A 9,099-nucleotide genomic window follows, 5' to 3' on the forward strand; every position below is an offset into this window, starting at 1 on the left:
AGCTTGTGTCAAGTTGCTGCTCAGAGGTCTGAGTCTCTGGATTATACACTGCAGATAATACATACAAAGGCTTTAAAGCAGAATGATTTAGGCAAGGTTTGGACCCGTCCTTTAACAATTTGTTCTGTCAAAGGTAATCTTATCCGAATATGGGAAGACGCCAAGATTAGATAATTTATTAATTTCAGTCAAATGTTGACATAGTAAAACGCTGCTTTAGAAAAGACATGTGGCTTCAGCTGTCAGAAGGTTGACGGGACACGTATTGCTTTGTGACGGACCAATTTTTCATTTACAACTGATAAATAACATACCAAACATGGGCATATATTGACACATCAACAATATTACAATAGTACAAAGCCTTCAATGTGTCCTATCTTGCATTGTGAGCTTTGTGTTTTTTGCTTTAACTTGCAAACAGGTTTTAAACAACATTGCTTTAAAAAAGACGTCATGACTGCGGCCGATGAAACACTAAATCCACCTTCCTGTTGGTTTCCTGTCCACTGCAGAGGAAAGAGAAGCGTCATCTCACCCACCTGCTCTTCTGCTGCTCTCAAGTGGCCAGAAAACAGAACTACAAGTACGTTTACATTCCAGCTTCAAACCACAAACTTTTCTTCTCAAGAATGAACTGACACAATGTTGAACCTCATATTGAGTTGTGTCACTTCAAAATAGAATACACAGAATTTATGAATATTACTCTTATAATCTTGGATGGTTTCTCTAATACTGTGAATATCAACACTAACATGTATAGCTGCAAAAAACCTTTACCGTACAATAAACTGATTTCTTTAGTCTTCAGAATTTACACAAATTTTAAATAAATTACTTGGATGGCTCAACTAAGTTATCAGCATGGGTTACCGTAACCGGGTCCCTCTAGAACCCTAGCCCTATTTTAGGCCTCTGCTCAAAAATTGCATACCCATACTAAAAAGAGTGTCTTTCTCTAACTACAAGGTATATTTGAATAATTGTGATGTTAATACAGGTAACACTTGTGAGATTTGTTCAGATGTGTAAATATCAGTGTTTATGTTACTGGTTAAGAGTAAATGAAGATGGCACACAGATGAAATTGAAAAGTTTCAGGTTCGCCTGAAAAAAAAGCCCTTTTATTGTTATTATTTCTTGAAATGAGGCAGTGGTTAGCCTAAAACATCTCCCAAATCATAGCACAACATGTCAATAGTCTCTATGCAAATTTTGACTTTGATAAAGTGAAGCAAAAAAAAGTTAGAGGTTTTAGTACAGAGAGGTCAGGTGAGGTCAAGCAAAATTGTCATTTTGGAACCAGCTGTTCCGACTATATATATTGTATAAAATTGTGTTTTATATTAAATGGGCCTAGTGCCATGTATAAACATACCTCTTTATTGTGCGTTCAATACTAAGCTATTCAAATAATACACAGGTTCATATATTCATGTTTTTATTTTAAACATGTGCAAGGTATAGTGAGTAGGGAGGCCGAGCCACTGCCATTTATAAAGATACCTTGTCAACTGATACCAATGCCAATATCAACATTGTCTGTCAACTGCATGATAATCATGCATACAAGCTATTCAAATTGACAGTTTTATTTAATTTCAGGGTTTCTCATATACCAACTGTGCCTTTGTTAAAATTATCTAATGCTGATTCTGGCTCATCTCTTTTTGGGTGGTAGGCTGTGGAGTGAGTGTGTGTGCGGCTGGGCTGCTCAATAGAGTGTCCTCACAAGTATAGGAGTACAGGGTTTTGTGTATGTGTGATGGAGAGAGTGAGAGTTAAGTAAAGCTAATTAGAAAGGCTTAACGCTGAACATAACTGAAGGTTATATAAGCAGTAGCTTTGGAACTTTTTGTATTGCTGCTGAAGAAAGACGATTTGTTTACATACAAGAATAATAAAGCAATGTTGATTTTCTTCTTAATTGTATTTTTGTCTCACAAAATAATCAAAAAGAACCAATAAGAGTTTCGATAAGGAACCAAACCGATAAGCAGTAACGATAAGAGTACTACTATCCCTACCTCAGAGGATAATGCAAGCTTGCTTTTTGGAGAGAACTCTTCTCCTACAGCTGTACTTTTAGTTCAATATTATAGTTATTCATAAGGTAGCAGTAACGTTTATGACAGCGTCACAGTTTCCCTCCAAGAAACTAGCCAGATGAGTCTTTATCTCAGCTCACCCTCCTTTTTAGAAGAATTATCTGCTGTTCTTAAAGTAGTCAACAACTTCACGACAATGGTCTTTGATGCACAGATGAAGGAACACACGTCATGACTGAAGTCAGTAGAGTTGAACGCTGAGGAGATGAAGGAGTCTCACCTCTGGAGAAAGAGGTCTCTACCCAGCAGCAATATCAGTTACCTTTGTTATATTGACCTCAATTGAGCCTTAAACTGTGGAGCTCCAACCCACAACAGAATGTGCAAACCCGAAATAACTAAAGATTTGTAAAAGCCAGAGGTAAAGCTTCAAGTCAACAGATCTCTGCAGTGAACTTGTCAAAAGAGAGACTGTCCTGTGCAAGCAAAGGCACTCCACCAGAGGGCCCCATGACAGTACAAGTTAATAGTCATGTTTTGAGAACTGTTTTTCACCTACCATGCAACTGAGAACACAGTGGTCGACGACTGGAAAATGATAAAAAAAAAAAGGTCTTTTGCAGTGTTTGTACAGGGATATTTTAAGACGTGTGTATTTACCAAATTATATTTTACACCACAGGGTCACAACACGGTCCACACTGCAAACCTCCATGTTGTTTGCACATAAACAGGAAGGCCCGATCCCAATCTCCACTCTTACGGACTCACAGACTTTGAGGCGCGCTCCCGCAAAGTCCACGAGGGTTTAGTTCTGTCCCACTGTCAAATCATCGAGTGTTTGAGTCTCTCTGGCAGACACTTTGAGCCCTTTATGAACCCTTTCCGTAAATCAGCATTAGATGCAGACTTTGCCCAAGGGAATTACCCACAATTCATTGCAATGTGACGTTAAACACGGGGTAACCAGTGGACGCATGGAGACGTAAAAAAAAAGGCAAAGAGGACGGCTCACGTGTGTTCAGCCTGTCACATTACATTTACACAGAAACATTAGGGATTAAAGACGGAACAAAAAACAACATGAAATCAGAGAATATTGATTTATTCATTCATTCATCAAATATTTGATTTTGTTTTGACAAAAACGAGTAAATCGATTATATGAATTACCTCTCATCTTGTGAGGAAAGACGTTCAAATCAGGGAGTACAAAGCATAAAATAAACACCCACAATTGTACATTTTATTTTTTGTCATTTTCATAGTTATATACTACTATATATATATATATATATATATATATATATATATATAGTAATATGTTGCAGCAGTGCTGTCCCTTTCCTATGTACACCATTTCATGCCCTCACAGTCTCTCACACTCATACTCAAACCATTTACCGGATGAGGTCAGTAAGTCCTTGAGGGTTCAGGGTTTGAAGCTTTCGGGGGACATTGGGATTGAGCCAATTCAGGACCATGATGCACTTGGAGGAGCAGCAATATCATCGCTCAATGCTGCCACCTTCAGACAAAAGTCTGCAATAGCGTGTCACTGGGTTACAAGGTTTGTATTTCATGTTAGAGACCATATCTTTCAGAAAGCAGATTATTTTGGTATTCTTGCTGCACAGTGTTCTGACATCTTTTACAGCACAGTCACCAACAATCAGAGTCTCAGGCCCAGTCATTAGCTTTGCCTGCGGCCTTTTACTCTCACATTTACTCTCACCCTACTTTGAGGAGATAGCTGCTTATCCAGGTCATCAGATGGAGATTTAGGATCCTGCGACAATGGAGCAAATCTGTTTTGAAGTTGTAGGCTTGGTTGTTGTGGAGGTTTTTTTCAGGTTTTACTTTTCTCAGCTGTCCTTGGCTTTGTCCGTCTGAGTGCAGGGGTTGAGGAGGAGTTCTGCCTGTGTGGTAGTGCAGACCAGCCAGTCGCATCACAAATCTCAGGGCGCTGGGCTCTGCCTGTTAGTCGTCCTCCCACATCCTGAGGGTATGATTTTCTCTTCGGCTTTGCACCGAGAGAGTTCCAGGGAGGACTACCATTTGAAGATTCATTATCTGCTCTCTCCTCCTGTTTCTTGGTAGGCCTGGTGGTGCTAGTTAGCTGTGTCTTCGCTTGCGTCTGTCCAATGTTTTGAGTCCATGGTAAAGTGGTATCATTCCCACACAGTCCATTTACCTCCACGTTTACTTCTAGTCGGTGGATTTTTGTTTCCAAGACTGCAATCTTCTGCAGGAGTTTGTAGTAGTCGTCCGTGGAGAAGGGAGGCATCTTGCTGCTACTTAGATTTAGCTTAGCTGCTAGTTAGCATTAGCTAACAACCCAAATAGCTCGACGACTTTCTGGATTTGTCTTCACTCAAATGTTGAAGAGTGATATATGTGATATATCTGGCAAAGTGAAGCAAGAAAATGCAAGCAGAGGCAAGCAGAGGCAAGAGCAAGCAGCAAAGCGACTGCACTCTCTCATCAAGGTCACTCAATCTGTAATTGTAATTGTAATTGTTGATATCTACAATTGTTGTCACTGCTGCTAATTAATGTTTAAAGGGCTTAATGCCATACTGACTTTGTTTCCAATGAATGATTAACTGTACAGTGGACAATGAGATGACATGTTTGAGATGGATGCTCATTTATTGCCTGTGCTACTAGCCCGGGTAACACGTACTTGAGAGACCCACTTACTGATGAAAATGGGTTATCAGTTTTCAGCATTACTTTTTTAAGTATAGTTGCTGAAGTTCTAATACGCACATAAAAGAAATACGAACAATGCTAAAAGAAATGTGGACTGGGGTAGAGCCATTAGCAGCATAGTATAAGTCACAGGTTTGTTGCTGCAGCAGGAGTGTGTCTGCAGCAGCTCTGCCTGTGGGGGGACTTGGCTTGGGAAGCGGAGAGTGTGTCCGGTTAAAGTAGGTTAGAGTGTGGACTGTGGCAAAAGCGTGACAAAAATCGGAATTGTTAAAGTAAATTTTCTTCTTCTTCCTCACAATATTGCTGCCCACGGTGGGAGTGGGGGGGGGGGGGGGGGGGGGAAGAAAGCCTGGTTTCCCTCATGCGACACAGGAAGTGGACACGCTGTTGGGCTTTCTTGATCCGGTGTTGGGTGACCAGCTGGGGTTATTTGTGAGATGAACCTATCTTTACTGCAGAGCCGTTGATGTCTCAATTCTCAGCTAGCAAGACAATTCAGGGACTGCAGCCTTCTTTGTACAGTGAGGTTCTGAACAAGCAGCCACAGACAGCGGGGGATTCTAAGACCCTACCTCAGAGTGACCGTGAGGGTGTTATAAATAGATGTATGTCCGGTGAAGAGAGCACCGGATGTTTTCTTGTTTTGTGGTTTTTAAAGTTAAGAGTGTGTGGTGTATGAGGTGATATGGAAATAGTTTGTTTCGTTGATCTGGAGCATTCAAGCCAAGGCGAGTTTTTAAGTTATATTTTTCATGTGTAAGAATTAGCAATAATTGGCAATGTTTTAATTGACAAGATTGTAATCTGTTTCAAACAGCAACTTTTTTGGGCTGTATTTTTTAAAGGAAACTTAAACCAACTTCTCGTCAACTTTTACAAAGGAGCAATAGAAAGCAACCTGACGGCAGACATTACAAACTGGCATGGGATGTGCACGGCACAGGACAGGAGGGCTCTACAGTGAGTGATTAAAACCACTCAGAACATCCCTGGTACCCATCTACTGAGCATCAGTGTTGTTGGTGAGAAGAGGAGCCTGTGAAGAGCTCAACCAGCCACAACCTGTTCACCTGCTGCCGTCTTGAAAGAGATGCAGAAGTATCAGCTGCAGAACCACGACTGAATTGTCACTTGTCAAAATGTTGATTGTTGATATTAACAATTAAATTGTCACAAGTGGAATCAATTGTTGGTATCTGTGATGGGACTGTACATTTCCACAAGTCACAACCCTTCAGCATGTAGAAATGCAATGATAGGTATGTGTTATTCTTACTACTGAAAAAGGAATTACTGATATGTGTAATTAAATTAAAGATTTAATTACACATATTTCTACATATGATAATATATCAAAATTGTTTTACAAATATCTTAAATTAGCATTTTAACTAATAATGAAATGTAATTAAGACATGAAGACTAAATTGCTACTTGTCCCCTATCCCTACTAACTGTTGCCTTAACACCTGTTGATGTAATTCAATACAACAGCCCTTCATTAATAAAACCTGTCTGACATTTAAAATGTTTGCCAGCGTTGATTCAACAATGTGTGGTTGTTTTGGAGGCTGTAGTGTGTGGTACTGTTGAATTACGTGCTCTTTAGAGGGGTTTATTGCAGGAATGTACAGTACTGGCATCCAAAACAACAACAACAACAACAACAGTCCTACCTCCACTTGTTGAGAGCCCTCGGATTGAAAAGACCACAGTGAGTCCTGGGCTGAGATTTATCTTCAGCAGCCAGAGCAATGTTCATCCATCAACGCTGACAGCCAAGCAGAAAGTGATAGCCACACTATTACAGCCAAAGCAAATAAATGGACTGATTACGCTCTTATGAAAGCTGCCTTCAGGAGCACATTTTTCCCTCCAGTTACTATCCAGCTCATACAGCCCAAACCGCATGATTAACACAACTTTTAAGTGTTGGTTAAATTTCCTGTTAAGACAGACAGTGACTTATTTCAGAACAGTGATAAAATTGTAATTGTATTAATATTATTATTGTCACTCATAGAGAGACAAAAGTCCAGTGTTTTCTTACATTGTACAATAGTTCTGTTTAGAATATTTATTTTTATAAGACAAATGCCTGTGCTCATATAAGATATATTGAAAACAACTTTTCATATGCTGCTCATGTATTTGGTGGAGCACATATTTGGCTATATCTTGTTGAAAGATTAGTTCTGCATACTCAATCTGTTTCAGCTATCTCTAGCATTTGGTCGTAGTATCTTATGCCAAACCAAATTCCCAGAGTGCACTGCAGTTTTCAGAAAACTGACCTTTTTAGGGTGCCTTCCTTCCCTTGCGAAAAAAGAAAATCACTGATACTTGAACTCCTTCACATGGGGCAGTAATTCCCTCCCAACCTCGAGGGAGCAATCCACAGTTATCTGGCAGGGAACGAGGCCTCGGACTTGGAGGTGCTGCGAAACGCCCCGGTGCATGATGGGTCTCTAATAGCCATGGTCTGACGAAGCACGGAACCACATCATCTGCAAAGATTCTGAGGTCCCCAAAATGGGACAATCTCCTCCCCCTGGCTGCAACTTGAGATCGAGTCCCTGAAGATGACAAACAGAATCGGTGATTAGGGACGATCCTGGCAGAGAACAACACCTGATGGAAATGTGCTTGACTTCCTGATTAACAGAGATCTCAGTCTGGCTATATCAGGACCAAGCTCCCATGACCCCTCAAGTAACTTTGCAAGGGTGAAGAGTCGGTCCTTGGCCAGAAGGGAATCCCTACCGCTCCTCCTGAGTCTCCTTTCAAGTACCCTGGCATGAGCTATGCGAGGGAGGATGAGCAGTGTGGTATGGACCACCCTGCGTTCCCCCTTCTTACAAAGGGGAACAACCCTATTCGGCTTGTTCACCACCCCATAATTTCCCTCGCTATGTTAGCAGCTCTCCTCCACTACTGAATACATCCTGAGCCAAAGCCCTGCTTCCATTTCCTGGGTCGTCTGGCGGATCTGAGAACTTCACAGCCTCCTGAATTCCTCCCAAACCCTGCCACAACCACCAAAGCTGCGGCCCTTCTGGCCTCCCAGTACCTTAGAAGACTAGAGGACATCCTAGCACCAGTTGGGTCAGCATGCCATAGTTCCCCGCCCCAACCCAGTCCCACTGCCTATCCCCATGGGTGGTGGCTCCAGGGTTTAAGACCATGTCTACGTAATCACAGCATTCCTAAGAAGAGTCCAGCCAAGGACCTTTGTTGCATGTCATCCTCTACCTTTTCTCTGGTGTCACTACAAAAGCAATAAAATGTATTTAATAAAAGGATACAGTAAATGTTTTTGTTTTTTTAATCATGTTTTTGAGATGTATTTTTCCACCATTTAATAGAATGCCTGACTTATAGTAACATATAATATAATATAATAAGTAACATGGTCCTGGCCAAAACCACCAAACTGCCCCAAGGACGAGAAGGAGAAGAGCCAAGATGGAAACTAAGCTAACCCAGCTAGGACCTGAGGCTACTCCACTACCCAGCCTCCTGCTGGCTGTCTGATGCCAGGTTGCATAAAAATAAGATCACAGAGAAATGGCTCCATCGTTCTTTTCGAAACAAGCTGCACTTAACGGGCGGACCGCAGGACTGAGCGCAGGACTCGAGTGGGACCAGAGGAGGTGCACTCTGTGTTTACATCATGATGCTTGGTGCCCAAACACACTCAAAGTTGATGGACAATCTTTTTCCTCGTGTTGAATTTTTATTGTGAAGATGTCGGACGTATCTGCCCAGAGAATTGTGGCTGTTGCTGCTGTTTACATTCCTTATGATGCAAATTCAAAATATGCACTACAGGAATGTACTACTGTTTTTGTTTTGTTTGTCATGTGTTTGTTGTGTTACAAATGAGCTACAAATGAATTTCGGTGTGCATGCATGCCAATAAATGATCCTTGAATGAATTAACACGAAGGTTATGGGAGCCATACAGATGACTCACCTCAGGAAGTTAGAATATTATTTAGTTCAAAAACATTTGGATGGATTTTTGCTATTTGTATGAATTTTATTTCTTAACATAAATAAAATTCTTTATGTGTGGCTTTAGGGTAGCCTAAAGTAATTGTGTAAAGTGTGTAGCCAGCACTTTGTGGGTTTACACACTCTCTCGCACACGCACGCACACACACACACACCCACCCACAGGCGCGCCCATAGAAAGAGAGAGAGAGAGAGAGAGAGAGAGAGAGAGAGAGAGAGCAGAGATGGTCTGAGGGGTTTCCAGACTCGTTCAGTTCGCAGTCTTCTGTTGCGCTGTTATCTACATCAGGTTACAACTCGCACATGTAATAACTTC

Source organism: Anarhichas minor, unplaced genomic scaffold, assembly GCF_050575085.1.
Source record: "Anarhichas minor isolate MPS153535 unplaced genomic scaffold, ASM5057508v1 ptg000027l, whole genome shotgun sequence".
In the NCBI taxonomy this organism is placed as follows: Eukaryota; Metazoa; Chordata; class Actinopteri; order Perciformes; family Anarhichadidae; genus Anarhichas; species Anarhichas minor.